Below are 14,069 nucleotides of genomic sequence, written 5' to 3'. Positions count from 1 at the left end.
AACTGATTTTTATGAATAAAGTACATTTTTTGGGGAAAAATCTGTTATCAGTTTAATGTCTGATACGACCCTTATCTGGGGACCATATATTAAATTGATTTTTGGAGCAGGGAGATGGAATAGGGCCTTGCTCCGTCCACACCACGCAACGACCTGGTATTGCAGTATCTCTGGGAACGGTGCACCTCCCTTTCCGCTGCTGCTGCTGCACTTCAAATGACAAAACCACGTACAACCATCCCGTCAAAGCTGGCACAGTTCACACAGCTGCTCACAAACGGCTAAATCCACAAGATCATACATACCCTTCAAATGCTTGAAAGCTAAAACATGCACTCAACAATTAAACAACCCATTACTCCGCCACATTCATCTATTTACGCGCACAAAACTTACACACACAGCGTGCAAACAATAAAACTCTGCGCAAACCTCCAAACCAACTTAAGCTGCAGCCAGCAGTACAAGGAAATAAACCACAACTAGCCCAAAAGGAGGACCAACGCCAAGCAAAGGAAGTTCATCAGCAGGACGCAAGACAGTTCCTCATACAAAACAAAGCAGCTGACACAGTACGCTCGACATTCAGTGCAGGAGAACTACTCCAATCAGGAAAAGCTAATTCCCCTAACCAACGGGGTACCTGTTAGGAATTTAGATTGCCAGTCTGAAAACCAGGAAGCTGTCCATGACTGGACGTCTACCCGCTAATATGATAGCAAAGGTGGTATTTACTGGAAGGAGAATTCGGCAATCACACATGGAAAGCATCAGCAAACAGCAATGACAGTCCATAAGTTGGCATCTTTCCATCCAAGGAAGATGATGGACACAGAGCAAACAATTGATTTAGGTGGGGTGTCTTCTCTGCTCCTTTGCTGATGACTGTGAAGGACAATCCTTGAGAGGCAGGTTCTGCCACAAGTTCCGCACGTCTAGCTGCCAAGTGACGCTGTGAGTTGGTGTTTTCGGCATCGGCACATGTTGCCAAGCTGCTGTAGCGACTTGTCGTCGTGGTAGTGCACGTCAGTCCACAGGATGTATCGCCATTTCCCTCTTCCGCCAGCTAGTGACTCCCAGGTGCGATAGTCGACATTTAGGGCCTTCATGTCACACTTTGGCTGCCTCATTTTCCGTCTGGCCCTGGCTACTTCACCATACGCAAGGTCCTTGGGTATTCGACCATCTTCCATCCTGCAGATGTGTGCCGTCCACCGAAGCCATGTCTGTTACATCCGTGCCAGCGCATATGGGAACTCTGCCTTTGAGAGGTCTGCCACTTTTGTGATGTTGTCCTGCCAGGATATACCCGTAATGTGCTGCAGACAGCTAAGATGGAAATTATTCAGCTTCTTTTCCTGGTAGCTGCACGTTGCCCATGTTTCACAGCCATGCAGCAAGGTGCTGAAAACACAGGCCTTATAAACAATCAGCTTGGTCGGAAGGGTCCGCTTGCTCTTATCCCATGTGCAGTTCGCGAGTCGTCAAAGGTGGTAGCTGCTTTCCCTGTGCACGTATCGAGCTCTAGATCAAGGCACTGATTGTCTGTCAAAGTGCACCCAAGAGAATAGAATTTGCTAGCCACTTCCAGTGGGGTGTTGTTTAGTGCGATCAGGGGCGGAGATGCAAACCTTGACCTTAGTTTACTTGACACTTAAAAGTCAAGGGGAACAAGTTACAGACATGGGAGAGACAGTCTGTGAGTCTTTGTAACTGAGCGAAGACAATCCATAAAGAGATCATCATTCCAGCCAGCCATCCTGAAATACAAGTCACCCATGAGGACCGTATTAAGGCAGTCAGGAATCAGCCCAATCTGATGAGAATAACTCCAAAATTACTGGATTAAAGTGTTGAAGACGAGAGTTAGAGACATTGGAGAGAAGTTATCATGGCCAGCAACAGTATGCTTCTCAAAGTATCTTTCAATCCAAACATCAGGACATGACTAGGCCCACCTCAGGCAGATTAATCTGCTCAGCTAACATTCCCAAGAAGTAAGTTCAGGAGACGTGTTAGTCGTAGCGAAGCATGAAATAGCCAATTGGTGCATTTTACACCCCGAAAATAGATCCTGACATCTTGGATCAATTGAAAATTTTGATTCAAACGAGAATGCCTCTGGAGGTCAGGTTTCTAGCAGAAGGTACATACAAGGCCCAACAATAACTCACTAGCCATATCCCACTTTAAAGGCTGAGGACCTGGAGGTTACAATTGGATGAAGTTCAGTTGTAGGCAGGCTGGAGGCAGCTCGGTGAAGCCACCGATCAATGCAGGAGAGAGGTTCGGAATTCAGCCCCAGGGTCCACTGGAAGTGTAGAGTGAGTGGCCTCAGGTGTTAACAACAGACCTGGGGAGCAGTAGGCGTGAAACCCGGGGCCCAAGAACAGCAAAGATCGGTGATGGAGAGAAAGGGTAAATCCAGCAGTTCAGGGCAGATGAAGAAGATGGCGCGAAGAGCAGCTGCTAGGCACACAAGACCGGGAGAGCAATGGCAGCCTGTGGAGCCAGTCGATCCAGCGCAAACAGAACATCGAGACCAATATCTCTAAAATACATCCAACAGAGCACGGCACTGCAGTGCAGAGCCAGCATTTCCTGAGCATCAGGGCTGCCAGTGATCACTTAAAGGAAGAGAGGTGTGAAGCTGTTTTCTTATAGCTGTTACACCATTGTTGTCTCAGCAGTGACTAGAGATGGAATTTTTTTACTGAAAGCAACTCCTCTTAAAGACTAATCCGAGAGGGTCAAAGAGTGCGGGACTGAGCAGCGGCACCACTGGCATTGAAGCGTCGTAGGAGAGACCCCAAAGAAGATGGGCCCCAAGAGCAGGTGTCAGCCAATGAGGAGCACGCAAGACCGAGAGCTGCAGGAGGAGCCCGAGGAGCCAGTCCATTCAGCAAGCTCCGAAAGCAGAGAAGAAATATTTGTTTCTCTTTCAGTCACCCCTTGCCTGAGTAAATTGCAAAAAGGTCTTAAAAAGCGACTGTTCCGCCCACTCACAACCCTGCACCATTCGTCTTTTCTTCAGGTTAGGTTTGAGTAAGCATTGCAGCCTCCAGCCACAAACAGGTCTCAGGCACAGAGATAAGGGCCAGCACCATGACTGCACCCCCGACTCCTGCCCATTACACAAGACAGGACATCATCTGAGCAATAGTAAGCAGTCGGCGAATGGAATCTGGCTTCACACTAGGCTACAAAGGAATCCTAAGGGGGCCAGAGAGATCAGATTATGAAGGAGTTTACAAATTATAATTTCTTGGCTTTTCGTTAAGATCAGCTGAAGTACAAACATTCTTTACAAATTACTATCTGTTACATTCCCTATGTAAGGGCGAAAAATACAACTTTGCAACACAGATGGAATCGGGACTTGCTCCATTATTACAGTGCCCTAATTGAAATGAACAAATATCCTTTCTGCGATGCATAGAATCGTAGGAAGATACAGCACAGGAGGAAGCCATTGGGCCCATTGTGTCTGCAGGCTGTTTGGTTGGGCCAATCGTTGCCAGATCTGACTGGACGACATAAAGCACTGTCTCCATCAGCAAGACCACCTCCCTAACATCACCCGACTACAACTCTGCCTCGGCATTTCTGCTGCTGAAACCTTCATCCACCCCTTTGTTACCTCCACATTCAACTATTGTAATGCTTTCCTCGCACATTGCTTCAACCATACACTGAAGCTCATCCAAAATTCTGCTGCCCCTATCCTGACTTCATCACTGAGTTCATTCACCCATCACTCTTATGCTCGCTGACCTACATTGGCTCCCAGTTTGGCAATGCTTTGCTTTTAAAATTCTCAAGCTTGTTTTCAAATCCCTCCATGGCCTCGCCCTTTCCTATCTGTGTAACTTCCTCCAGCCCTGGCAGCCTGTGAAATGTCAGCGTTCCTCAAATTCTGGGATCTTGCACATCCTTGATTTTCATCCTTCCACCAGTGGTGGCCATGCCTTCAGCTGCCTCAGCCCTAGTGTCTGGAATTTTCTCCCTAACCCTGTCCACATTTCTACTTCTCCCTTATACTTTAAGATGCTCCTTTCAACCGATATCTCTGACCAAGCTTTCGGTCACCTGCCCTAATATCTCCCTGTGTGGCTCGGTGTCAAATTTTGTTTGATAGCTCTCTAGTGACGCACCTTGGACTTTTTACTACGCTAAAGGCGAGTAGTGAGTTATGACGGTCTGGAATGCAGTGCCTGAAAGCGTGGTGGAACTGGATTCAATAGTAACTTTCAAAAGGGGGATTGGATGTGAACTTGAAAAGGAAATATTTCCAGGGCTATGCAGCAAGAGTCGTGGAGTAGCTTGGACAGGTCCGTTCCTGTGAACATGGAGAAAAAGTTTCCACTTGTGGGGAAAGACCAAAATTACAGGCCATAAATATAAGATAGGCACTAACAAATCCAGGGGAAACTTCTTTACCCAATGAGTGGTAAGATAGCGGAATGTGCTACCACAAGGAATAGTTGAGGCAAATAGCATAAATGCGTTAAAAGGGTAGCTAAATAAGCAGATGAGAGAGAAAGGAATATAAGTGTATGCTGGCCAAGTTAGATGAAGCCGGGGAGAGGAGACTCGTGTGGAGCATAAATGTCGGCATAGAGCAGTTGGGCCGAAAGGCCTGTTGACTCGCTGTTATGGCTTCTTTCTGTGCGGTATGATTCTGTCCGTTATAATGGTTTCCTAGCAAGTGACGGAAGGTAAGAAATGGCTCTACACGTATCAAATATAGAGTAGCTTTACCCGATGGTGATGTGCGACAACACAAAGGCTGGCAATTCTTCACATGTGAATCCTGACGAAAACCACTGATCTTTTCAGCTATTATGCCACTGCCCAATAACACAGATTGAAATGCGATCCTGGTTCATTTTCCTGCAACAGGAGTCAGCTAAACTCAGCAACCTATGTTAAGCAATGTACATTGAGTTTGGCTGCTGGGCAGTGATCCATCAATGATCTCAGAGAACAGTGACCATTCCTATGATGCCACAGTCGTCAGGCAGGGATCAGGAAGAGTTACTGCATTGCAAACAGAGCAGGCTCTAGCTATTAGTTGTCCACTAACTCAAAGAAAACTACTGGGCGAGCCGAAGTCAGGAGGAGCATAAGTTCTAAAGGATCCACCACATTTTGCTTAGCAGCCATTGGATAGTGAGCTGGATCAGAAGTCCTGGCTGAGTTTAATTTTACTGCGGTTCTGCCAGATTTCAGGGGGAAATAAAGATCAAATTTGGTGTTATGCTTCAGCATTTCATAAGAAACATTAAAATTTTAGAACAATGAACAGATGCAACTGAGGAAAATGCAACCACAACTTATATTTATAGAGCACATTTAACATAATGAAACATCCCAAGGCACTTCACAGCAGGGTTATAAAACAAAATTAGACGCCGAGCCACGTAAGGCAATATTAGGGAAGATGGCCAAAAGCTTGGTTTTAAGGGGCGCTGGAAAGGAAGAAAGCGAGGTGGCGAGTCGGAGTACTCTAGGGAGCGAATTCCAGAGCTTAGGGCCGAGGCAACTGAAGGCACGGCCACTTGCGGTGGAGCAATTAAAATCGGGGATGCTCAAGAGACCAGAATTAGATGAGTGCATTTGTCTCGGAGGGTTGTGGCCCTGGAGGAGATTGCAAAGGTAGGGAGTGGCAAGGCTGTGGAAGAATTTGGAAACCAGAATGAGAATTTTAAAATCAAGGCATTGCTTGACCGGGAGCCAATGTTGGTCAGCGAGCACAGGGGCGATGGGTGAACATGACTCGGTGCAAGTAAGACACAGGCAGCAGAGTTTGGATGACCTCAAGTTTACGGAGGGTAGAATGTGGGAGGCCAGCCAGAAGTGCATTGGAAGAGCCAAGTCTAGAAGTAACGACGGCATGAATGATGGTTCAGCGGCAAATGAGCAAAGTCAGCCGATTCTATGGAGGTGGAGATAGGTGGCCTTAGTGATGGCGCAGATATGTGGTTGGAAGCTCATCTCGGGGTCAAATATGACACCAAGGCTGCAAAGAGTCTGGTTCAGTCTCAGACAGTTGCAAGGGAGAGGGGTAGAGTCGGTAGCTAGGGAATGGAGATTGGAACGGCGACCCAAGGCACTGGCTTCGGTCTTCTCAGTATTTAATTGGAGGAAATTTCTGCTCATCCAGCACTGGATATCAGGCAAGCTGTCTGATAATTTAGTGGAGGTGTCGAGAGAGGTTGTGATGAGGTAGAGCTGGGTGTCGAGGTGGCCAAGGATAGATCCTTGGGGAACACCAGTAGTAACGGTGCGGGAGCGAGAAGAGAGGCTGTTGCAAGTGATACAATGGCTACGATTAGATGGATAAGATCGGAAACAGGCAAGTGCAGTCCCGCCCAGCTGGACAACTGTGGAGAGACGTTCGGGGAGGATTGTGTGGGTCAACTGTGTCAAAAGATGCAGACAGATCGAGAAGATCAAGGAGGGATCATTTCCCTTTTGTCACAGTCAATTAGGATGTCATTTGTGACTTTAAGAGCCATTTCGGGACTGTGACGGGGGCAGAAACCTGATTGGAGGGATTCAAACATGGAATTTCACAGAACTGTAAAAAGGTTATGGCACAGAAAGAGCCCATTGTGTCTGCACCAGCCGAAAAACTAGCCTCCCAATCTAATCCCACCTGCCAGCACCTGTTCCGCAGCCTTGCAGGTTGCAGCACTTCAAGTGGAGGTCCAGGTACTTTTTAAATGAGTTGAGGGTTTCTGCCTCCACCACCGATCCGGGCAGTGAATTCCAGACACCCACCACCCTTTTGGGTGAAAAGGTTTTTCCTCACGTCACCTCTAATCCTTCTACCAATCACCTTAAATCTGTGCCCACTGGTAATTGACCTTTCCGCTGGGGGAATCGGATCCTTCCTGTCTTCTATGTCTCGGCCCCTCATAATTTTGTACACCTCAATTAAGTCACCCCTCAGCCTCCTTTGTTCGAAGGAAAAGAAGCCTAGCCTATCCAATCTTTTCCTCACAACTGTAATTTGCAAGCACTGCAACATTCTTTTAAATCTCCTGTATACTCTTTCCAGAGCAATTATGTCCTTCCTGTTACATGGTGTCCAGGACTGTACGCAAAACTCCAGCTGTGGCCTAAGCAGCGTGTTGTACGGTTCCAGCATTACATCCCTGCTTTTGTATTCTATACCTCGGTCAATAAAGGAAAGCATTTCATATTCCTTCTTCACTTTTTCTACCTGTCCTGCCGCCTTCTGGGACCTGTGGCCATGCACTCCAAGGTCTTTCGCTTCCTCTACCCCTCTCAATATCTTTCCAAGAAAGATGGGCATGGATTTAGGGGGGAGTGGGTGGCAGCAGCAGGTGTGGTGGCGGGTGGACGACAAGACGTTCAAGGAGTTTCGGGAGGAAAGGGAGGCTGGAGTTGAACCGGTAGTTCACAAGGATGGTGGGGTCAAGGGTTGTTTTTGTTTTGAGAGAAGGGCAATGATGTGAAATTTAGAGGAGAGTGGGACAGCACCTGAGGAGAGAGAATTGTTAACAATATCAGCTAACATGAGGACCCGGAGGGGAAGTTGGGTGGTCAACAGTTTAATGGGAATAGGGTCAAAGGAGCAGGAGATGGGTCTCATAAACAAGATGAGGTCGGAGAGGGCATGTGGGGAGATCGGAGAGAAACTAGAGAGAGATGTGAGTTCCGGGCCAGAGCATGGGGGCTCTTTAGAGGAAGTTTTGTCCAGTGGGTGACTGGAAGGAAGGGAAGCAGCAGAGGCAGCTGAACTTAAGGCCTCGATCTTCGTGACAAAGAGATCCATGAGCTCCTCGGACTTGTTATTGGAGGTGAGGATGGAGGAGGCAAATGAGAGAGGTTTACGAAGATGGTTTACAATAGAGAAGCGAAGCCACGGGTTATCTTTGCATTCCAGGGTAGTGATCAGTTTTGGTAGAATAGAGCAAGAACCAATAGTGCTTTATGCGATCTAGCCAGGTCTGGTAGTGAATGGCGGAAGCAGTTGTCTGCCATATCCTTCACAACTGCATTCTTCAGACTTGAGGGAGTGGACACGAGGGCCGTACCGGGGGAAGTGCCAGGGTGAGAGAGAGTAATGGCTTTACTGGGGACTAGGGCATCACAGTTGGAGGTGAGGGTGCAGTTGAGCAAATCAGTAGCTGCTGAAATGTTGTGATCAGAGAGCCAAAGGCTCAACAGTTGGATTTTTGAAAGTGCAGTTGTAAGTGAATTGGAAGATAGCTTTCTGGGGTGGATACAGAAAGAGGTAGTGTTGGGGCGTAGAAGGGGCAAGTGGGTGGAGAGTGATACAAGAAAGTGATCAGAGTTGGCATTATCCGATGGGAGAAGCAAGCCCACGTGAGATGGCAAGGTCAAGGAGGGTAGCTGTGAGAATGGGTTGGGGAGTTTACATGGAGGGAGAGATATAGGGAGGATATGATGGCGGTGAACTCAAAGGGGAACGAGCATGATGAGTTGAGATAGAGGTTGAAATCACCGAGGATGAGAAGCAGTTTGGTGCAGAGGCTGAGGGAGGAAAGCAGTGAAGATATCTCGGTGAAAATGTTTTAATCATGCTTGGGTGGGCAGTCGAGAATGAAGATTTTGAATAAGAGGTGAGAGGGATGGAGCAAGGTGAGATGCTCAAAGGAGGAGAAAGTGCCAGAGGAGTAAGGGTTCAGGCCAAGGTGTGATTTGGTGATAAGCACCACACTGGCACCGACAGTCTTGACAGGGCAGGTATTGGAAGGTATAGCCAGGTGGGCAGGCTTCATTTAGGAGGAAGGTGTCATCACCCCTCAGTCAGGTTTCCGTTGAGGCCATGATGTCGATGCAATCTTCAAAAATAAGTTCATTTTTGGCAAGGGCCTTGTTTGCAAGTGAACGGGTATTCTGGAGGGAGTTGAGCAGAGGGGTGGTGAGAGCTGATCCACTGACAGATTCCACAGGGTCAGAAGTGGGAGGGGTGAGTTGGACAGGAAGGAGATTGCCAAGAATAGCCCGCGGCGGACACTCTGGGCGGGAACTTCGGCGAAATAGTAGGATGGGGCAATTGGGCTTGCTGTTCCTAACGAGCCAGCGCCGAGTGCCTCGATGAGGATGCCGACGGAGGCACAGAGGGAAGCTGTAAGCTCATCTAAGAGGGAGTCAAGCCTGACACGGTGGCAAGAGAGCAGGAAGGCCGAGCAGGACCTTGAAGGGTTGGGGTAGGGAATTGGGAGGTCCACGATCACAGTCCTGAATGCCGTTCCTGATTTTCGTCAGAATTTTTAGTTGTAGTTTAAGCTATACATTGTCACGGGTTCGGTACACTCCTGTATGCAGACCTCACATCCATGCCACAAAGTGCATGTTAACTTCAATGGAAAAGAAAATGGAGCGCAAGCTGCTGATTTGCTGTGAGCCCATTTTGCACAATTGATGCAGACCAATTTCACCCCTTCTGTCAACTACAGAGCAGTAAATTTAACCTCAGCGGTGGGGAAAAGCATGCAAAGCATCAGTAGGGATGATATTAATAATCAGTTGGAAGGGTGAGGCTTGATAGAAAAAGGCTTCAGAAAAGAGATCTAGTTTGCCAAACCTGATGCAGCTACTTGATACTGTGGTATCATAGCTCAGTGAGATTTGGTAGATGTCATCCATTTGGAGTTCCAAAAAGATTTTGATAAAACGTTATGTTAGGAACTTAAGTCCGTTGATGGATTGCAAATTGGCTCAAGTTGGGTAGAGAGTGGGCAGGTTTTAGGTAGAGCTGCTGCCAGACAGGTTGCGGTCACCAGTGGGCTGGGCCAGTGCTGATTGGTATAACCTCCGTTTTTTATTATTGATCTGGAGCAGGACGTAGATAATACAGTTGTTAAATATGCGGTAGAGTCAGGATTTTAGAAGAAGTCAAATTGGACAAGTTTGCCCAAAGCTGGCAAATGTTCCTCAGTGTCGTTAATCGTGTGACAGATGTCGGGTTGATAGTACAAGTGAGAAGCAGGCTGAATATAGGAAGTTCAGAGGGGAAGTGAAAAAAGAATTGAGAGAAGCAAGGAGAGAGTATGAGTAGAGACTAGCAGCTAACCTAAAAGGGAATCCAAAAGTCTTCTATAGGCATATAAATAGTAGGAGATGGTGGTAAAAGGAGGAGTGGGCCTGATGACTGGAGCATTGCCAGTGTTACACCGTTGTTCATAAAGGGTGTAAGGATAAGTTCAACAACTACAGGCCAGTCATTATAACCTCGGTGCTGGGAAAGCTTTTAGAAACGATAATCCAGGACAAAATTAACAGTCGCTTTGCAAATGTGGATTAATGAAGGGAAGGCGGCACAAATTTAAGAAGGGCAAATTGCGTTTCCCGAACTTGATTGAGTTTTGTGATGAGTTAACAGAGAGAATTGATGAGCGTGATGCTGAGTGACAGGAAACAGAGAGTAGTGCTGAGCGGTTGTTTTGCAGACTAGAAGAAGGTATATAGTGGTGTTCCCCCGGGGTCAGTATTCAGACCACTGCTTTTCTTGATCTGTGTTAATGACCTCGACTTGGGTGCGCAGGGCACAGTGATGGACTTGAAGAGGACATAGACAGGCTGGTGGAATGGGCGGACACGTGGCAGATGAAATTTAATGCAGAGAAGTGTGAAGTGATACATTTTGGTAGGAAGAACGAGGAGAGGCAATACAAAATAAAGGATACAATTCTAAAGGGATGCAGGAGCAGAGGGACCACAGATCATTGAAGCTGGCTGGGCAGTTTGAGGAAGCGCTTAATAAGGCATACGGGATCCTGGGCTTTAGAAATAGAGTACATAGAGAACAAAGAACAGTCCAGCACAGGAACTGGCCATTCGGCCCTCCAAGCCTGCGCCGATCTTGATCCCTGCCTAAACTAAAACCTTCTGCACTTCCGGGATCCGTATCCCTCTATTCCCATCCTATTCATGTATTTGTCAAGATGCCTTTTAAACGTCGCTTTCGTACCTGCAGGCACTCACCACCCTCTGTGTAAAGAACTTGCCTCGCACATCCCCTCTAAACTTTGCCCCTCTCACCTTAAACCTATGTCCCCTAGGAACTGACTCTTCCACCCTGGGAAAAAGCTTCTGACTATCCACTCTGTCCATGCCGCTCATAACTTTGTAAACCTCTATCATGTCGCCCCTCCACCTCCGTCGTTCCAGTGAAAACAATCCGAGTTTATCCAACCTCTCCTCATAGCTAATGCCCTCCAGACCAGGCAACATCCTGGTAAACCTCTTCTGTACCCTCTCCAAAGCCTCCATGTCCTTCTGGTAGTGTGGCGACCAGAATTGCACACAATATTCTAAGTGTGGTCTAACTAAAGTTCTGTACAGCTGCAGCATGACTTGCCAATTTTTATACTCTACGCCCCGACCGATGAAGGCAAGCCTTCTTGACTACCTTATCCACCTGCGTTGCCATTTTCAGTGACCTGTGGACCTGTACGCCCAGATCTCTCTGCCTGTCAGTACTCCTCAGGGTTCTGCCGTTTACTGTCTACTTCCCACCTGCATTAGACCTTCCAAAATGCATTACCTCACTTTTGTCCGGATTAAACTCCATCTGCCATTTCTCCGCCCAAGTCTCCAACCGATCTATATCCCGCTGTATCCTCTGACAATCTTCATCACTGTCCGCAACTCCACCAACCTTTGTGTCGTCCGCAAACTTACTAATCAGACCAGCTACATTTTCCTCCAAATCATTTATATACTGCAAACAGCAAAGGTCCCAGCACTGATCCCTGCGGAACACCACTAGTCACATCCCTCCATTCAGAAAAGCACCCTTCCACCGCTACCCTCTGTCTTCTATGACCGAGCCAGTTCTGTATCCATGTTGCCAGCTCCCCTCTGATCCCGTGTCACGTCACCTTTTGTACTGGTCTGCCATGTACTTTTGTACTTGTCAAAGGCTTTACTGAAGTCCATATAGATAACATCCACTGCCCTTCCTTCATCAATCATCTTCGTCACTTCCTCAAAAAACTCAATCAAATTAGTGAGACACGACCTCCCCTTCACAAAACAATGCTGCCTCTTTCTAATAAGTCCATTTGTTTCCAAATGGGAGTAAATCCTGTCCCGAAGAATCCTCTCTAATAATTTCCCTACCACTGACGTAAGGCTCACCGGCCTATAATTTCCTGGATTATCCTTGCTACCCTTCTTAAACAGAGGAACAACATTGGCTATTCTCCAGTCCTCTGGGACCCCACCTGTAGCCAATGAGGATGCAAAGATTTCTGTCAAGGCCCCAGCAATTTCTTCCCTTGCCTCCCTCAGTATTCTGGGGTTGATCCCATGATCCCATCAGGCCCTGGGGACTTATCTACCTTAATGCTTTGCAAGACACCCAACACCTCCCCCTTTTTGATAATGAGATGACTGAGACTATCTACACTCCCTTCCCTAGGCTCATCATCCACCAAATCCTTCTCCTTGGTGAATACTGATGCAAAGTACTCGTTTAGTACCTCGCCCATTTCCTCTGGCTCCACACATAGATTCCCTTCTCTGTCCTTGAGCGGGCCAACCCTTTCCCTGGTTACCCTCTTGCTCTTTATATACGTATAAAAAGCCTTGGGATTTTCCTTAATCCTGTTTGCCAATGACTTCTCATAACCCCTTTTAGCCCTCCTGACTCCTTGCTTAAGTTCCTTCCTACTGTCTTTATATTCCTCAAGGGATTCGTCTGTTCCTAGCCTTCCAGCCCTTACGAATGCTTCCTTTTTCTTTTTGACGAGTCTCACAATATCCCGCGTTATCCAAGGTTCCCGAAACTTGCCAAACTTATCCTTCTTCCTCACAGGAACATGCTGGTCCTGGATTCTAATCAACTGACGTTTGAAAGACTCCCACATGTCAGATGTTGATTTACCCTCAAACAGCCGCCCCCAGTCTAAATTCTTCAGTTCCTGCCTAATATTGTTGTTATTAGCCTTCCCCCAATTTAGCACCTTCACCCGAGGACTACTCTTATCCTTATCCACAAGTACCTTAAAACTTATGGAATTATGGTCGCTGTTCCCGAAATGCTCCCCTACTGAAACTTCGACCACCTGGCCGGGCTCATTCCCCAATACCAGGTCCAGTACGGCCCCATCCCTAGTTGGACTATCTACGTATTGTTTCAAGAAGCCCTCCTGGATGCTCCTTACAAATTCTGCCCCATCGAAGCCCCTAGCACTAAGTGAGTCCCAGTCAATATAGGGGAAGTTAAAATCACCCACCACTACAACCCTGTTACCTTTACATCTTTCCAAAATCTGTCTACATATCTGCTCCTCTACCTCCCGCTGGCTGTTGGGAGGCCTGTAATAAACCCCCAACATCGTGACTGCACCTTTCCTATTCCTGAGCTCCACCCATATTGCCTTGCTGCATGATCCCTCCGAGGTGTCATCCCGCAGTACAGCTGTGATATTCTCCTTAACCAGTAATGCAACTCCCCCACCCCTTTTACATCCCCCTCTATCCCGCCTGAAGCTTCTAAACCCTGGAACATTTAGCTGCCAATCCTGTCCTTCCCTCAATCAAGTCTCTGTAATAGCAACAACATCATAGTTCCAAGTACTAATCTAAGCTCTAAGTTCATCTGCCTTACCAGTTATACTTCTCACATTGAAACAAATGCACTTCAGACCACCAGTCCCGCTGTGCTCCGCAACATCTCCCTGCCTGCTCTTCCTCTTAGTCTTACTGGCCTTATTTACTAGTTCCCCTCATTTATTTCACTTGCTGTCCTACTGCTCTGGTTCCCACCCCCCTGCCACACTAGTTTAAACCCTCCCGAGTGATGCTAGCAAACCTCGCAGCCAGGATATTTGTGCCCCTCCAGTTTAGGTGCAACCCGTCCTTCTTGTACAGGCCCCATCTGTCCCTGAAGAGATCCCAATGGTCCACATATCTGAAACTCTCCCTTCTACACCAGCTGTTCAGCCACGTGTTTAGCTGCACTATCTTCCTATTTCTAGCCTCACAGGCACGTGGCACAGGGTGTAATCCCGAGATTACAACCCTAGAGGTCCTGTCTTTTAACTTTCTACCTAACTCCC

The 14,069-nt window shown here is 47.5% G+C and overlaps 1 pseudogene; it reads left to right on the top strand.

Annotated features, from left to right (window-relative positions):
• Positions 1-22: 22 nt before the first annotated feature.
• Positions 23-190, top strand: LOC137354488 (U2 spliceosomal RNA; annotated as a pseudogene).
• The last annotated feature ends 13,879 nt before the right edge of the window (positions 191-14,069 follow it).

The sequence above is a fragment of the Heterodontus francisci genome, chromosome 41 (genome assembly GCF_036365525.1).
Source record: "Heterodontus francisci isolate sHetFra1 chromosome 41, sHetFra1.hap1, whole genome shotgun sequence".
Taxonomy (NCBI): Eukaryota; Metazoa; Chordata; class Chondrichthyes; order Heterodontiformes; family Heterodontidae; genus Heterodontus; species Heterodontus francisci.
Note: the sequence above shows the minus strand (reverse complement) of the source record. Positions and strands in the feature narration are given on the sequence as shown.